General features: G+C 40.6%; 1 protein-coding gene across 1 annotated transcript in view; it reads left to right on the top strand.

Moving 5' to 3' along the window:
• Window positions 1–564: 564 nt before the first annotated feature.
• The window catches only part of usp54b (ubiquitin specific peptidase 54b), a 64,640-nt gene continuing 61,139 nt past the window's right edge, over window positions 565–4,065 (top strand). Inside the window, exon 1 of the mRNA XM_042508408.1 lies at window positions 565–665. The gene's annotated coding sequence lies outside the window, so the exon portion shown is untranslated. The remainder of the gene's footprint in view (window positions 666–4,065) is intronic.

Here is a 4,065-nt window from a genome sequence, read left to right on the forward strand (position 1 = left end):
ACATAGATAGATAGATATACTTTATTGATCTCAAAACTGAGAAATTGGGATGTAGCAGCGCCATGCAGTAAGAACAGAGAATAAAGAGCACACATTATTAATAGAATATAAAGGAATATGCTTAAAAAACCTAAAAAAACCCCCAAAAAACTAAGAGACTGTACATATATACATATATACATGTGTAAAGTGCGGAACAGTATCTGAATAAATAAAAATAAAGTCAGCAGTGTAGAGTGACATGGAGCCAAGACCAGAGTTATTGATTTTTTTCAACATCTAATTCTTTCCACTATGTTTTTTTCTCCACCATCAAACCTTTTTTTTCACCATCTAATGTTTTTTTCCACCATCAAATCTTTTTAAATAGCTACGGGTGACATCACCACCATCCTCGCGCTCTTGTCGCCTCGTGCCCAGAAGACGGCGGCATCGGGCCGAGCAAACCTGCCTGCTGCTGAAAACGGCTACGTCACACGCACACACACTTCAGGAGCAGAGCTGGAAGATGGCACGGTATCGCGAGAGCGGCGTGCCGCGACCGCAGCGCTGGATGGCGCTGGTGGGGGCTGGATGCGCCCACGGCTCGCCCTCCTCTCTCCCGTTAAATCACACGGTAGGACACGCGAGCGGACGGAGACTGGCGGCGACAGCACCAGCACGGGGTGAGTCAAAAAACCTGCACTGCACGAGCCCCATCATAGCTACAGAGACCGGGGAGCACGCGCATGTGACCGGACACGATACACCATCAGTAGGTGTGTGTGTGTGTGTGTGTGTGTGTGTGTGTGTGGTAGGGGGGGGGGTAAGTCTGCCAGATGTGATCCTCAACAGATGTGCTCTCGTGACAGAGGATGGCTGTCATCTCCATCATTGCTCTCATCAGCAGCTTGGTCCTCGTGCAGGGTTAGTTGTATTATTTAATCAGCTGGTCAAGGGTCGGTAATACGCAGCAACTCTTCCTCGTGCTGCACACTGGTTGCCGCTTTAACGGAGCATCCCTCCCCCTCAAGTTCATCCCGGTGTCAGTCACACTGTAATCGTCCAGGCCATCCCACTCAGGTACATACCACTACTGCGCGCGTGGCTACTGACCTGCCCTGCGTGTTTTGGTCTCGCGCGGTGTTTCGTGGTGGACAATACTCTGTGTGGACTTGTTGATGTATCACGGGCCCGAGAGACCGCAGCCTTTTACCGATTCACGCTCCGCTGTCATCGCTCCCGGGGGCCGCTATTGATTTAACGTTGCGGTTTCGATCCGCGTGATTGATGACTTTGGCCCCTCACCGGGCCCGCATCACCGCCAGCCCTACAGTGCCGTCACATTAGTGACACAGCCCCTCTGCTGCCTGCCTCACGCGCGCTCACACACGTGAATACTTAGAAAAAAAGGGAAAATAGGGTACTGCTCATCCCCATCATTAAGCAGCAACACATGCTTTTGTTTTGGCTACTTGTGGGGACATTTGCTTTGCACTGATTCCCGAAAACCTCTCCAAACCAAAATATAACTAATGTAAACATGCTTAAACCCATGTGGAGTCTTAACCCTGAAATAAATGCTTAACCCTTTGAAACTTGGAGCAACATCACTTTTTCCCTGCTGCCTGCAGATGCCTTTTTACTTAAACCTCACCACTGAGCAGTTTGAAGGGATGGTTCACCCAAAAATGAAAATTTAGTCATTATCTATTCACCCTCATGATGATGGAGAGTCAGGGGCAGTTTTATGGTCCAGGAAAGGATAGGATAGGATTTATTGGATACATAAAGCCCGATCATAGATGTTTGAAAATAATCATCAAATATATAAAAATACATAAAAAGCTGTAAAAAATTAACAAAAGAGTTGCATACCCCATGTTTACATTATAAATGTTTATTTTTTGCCATGTGCACAGATTCTTATTACTCTTTCATCTAGGCTGAGATGTCTACTAAACTTTCACTCTTCAACCTTGAATAACCGAAATCTAAACTAGATGTTGAAATACAAAAAAGACATAAAACAGACATTTATTAAATGTCTTTTCAATGTTAAAGGGATAGTTCGCTCAATATAAAAATTCATTCACTATCTACTCACCCTCATGCTGATGAAAAACACTGCCGGAGTTTCACTGGGAAAAAGCGTTCCCAAACAATAGAAGAAGTGACCAGGATTAAAATGTATAAAAAAAATGCAGAATAAAACCACAAAATGTCCTAATACAGCTTGTCCGAAGTAATCCAACTGTCCTGAAGCCCCGATGTGCCAAGTTGTTTTGAAAGATCACTGGTGTCATGTTGTTAGCCTTGTTGTAGCCTGTAGCTCCTGGGGGGGGGACTAATAATTCTTAAAATTACATATTTAATCATTCTTATAATTACATATTTAAAATTATTTTACTAAATTATTAGAATTTAAAGCACTTTTTTCAAAAGTAAAACTTTCTCTTTTGTTTTGTGTTTTTTTTCTTCTTCTTTTTTTACTTTTTAAGAAATCAAGCCAATTTGTTCAGGTTTCAAAGGGTTAACCTTGCAGAGACGTGCATTTTATCTCCTCTTGTAAAATGTGGCTGGTGGAACAAGTTAATTTCCACACACACACACACACACACACACACACACACACACACACACACGAGGACACACACTTTCAGCAGCACACCTTCACCCTCCAAACTGAGCTGAAATGTCGCCTTGACATTTAACTTGGACTTATCATCAATTTCAGTTTTTGGAGATGAAACATTGTGAATTTTTGCTTTTTTGCATTTTTTGTGCCATGACATGGGTGTGTGCATTAATGTGTGTGTGTTTATCTCTGTGTGTAAAAACTCCAGCTCAGTGCACGCATATGTACCTTATTTAATGTCACATGCCTTTATATATACTGCTGTTTCCATATTTTATGAGCTGTCGCTGTAGCTTTGGTACAGTATTATTGTCTTACAGCCTTTTATACTGTGATAGTGGGGATGTCCTGGAAGGAAAACCCACTTTACCTTTTATCTACAAAATAGTTTGTCCTTTGTCCCTGTCCAGGTAATCACACTGCCAAAAAAAGCCTGGCTTCTCTCTTTTCTCTCAGACAGATTTTACTTGGGGCCGGCATTATTTAAAGGCCCATTGTGTGGGATTTAAGGGGATATCTTAGCAGAAATGGAATATAATGGAGACTCCTCAACTCCTCCTTCGATGTCAAAAGGATGTAGCAGCATTTAGGGCCAAATTTAATTTCATTTTTTCTTAAACCACATTTAAGAAAATTAACAAATAAATCTACCTTTTACCTTGTATAATGTAATAATTCTGTTTTCTTTAGTGTGTAATCACTTTAAAATAACACTTGTTGTGTTTCTGTTACTGTAGAATGAGGCATTTATACCTAAATAAAATAGAAAGTAAGACCTCGTCCAAAGAGTCTGCCATGTAGCACCACCATGTTTCTACAGAAGCCCAGAACAGACAAAACACTGGGGGCCATTCATGTTTTTGTGTTGACCAATGCAGGCAGCAGCCCCCCTGACTGTGGGCTACTGATCAGGACTAAAATAAAAAAGCAAAATTGAAAATTAAAAAGCATTAACAGAAATGCTTTTTAATTTGCATTTTTGAATAACTAAAATTAATATTCAATCCTCAAGAATGCGCATCCTTTGACATAATTAAAATGAAAAAGAAAAAAGGACATTAGCTTTTTAATTTTCAAAAAAAAAGCCCCACTAAATTGTTATTTTAATTCAACCGATAAAGCAAATTTTAAAACTGAAATGAATTAATCTTTTGAATATGGCTACATTGCGGATAATTCTTCTCTGCTGATCATTTTTCTTTGTTGTCTACATTATCTTTTGTTGGTTTTTGTCTCTTTGTAGTCATTTTGTGTCTCCGTGTTGTTTTGTGTCTCTTTAAGGTAATGTGTCTTTTTTGTCTCTTCATGGAAATTTTGTGTCTCCTGCTGTTGTTTTGTGGGTCTTTGAGGTAATGTCATGTCGTCTTTTTGTCTCTTTGTGGACATTTTGTGTCTCCCTTGTTTTTTGTGTCTCTTTGAGGTAATGTAATGTTTTTTTGTCTCTTTGT

This window comes from Plectropomus leopardus, chromosome 19 (genome assembly GCF_008729295.1).
Source record: "Plectropomus leopardus isolate mb chromosome 19, YSFRI_Pleo_2.0, whole genome shotgun sequence".
NCBI lineage: Eukaryota > Metazoa > Chordata > Actinopteri > Perciformes > Serranidae > Plectropomus > Plectropomus leopardus.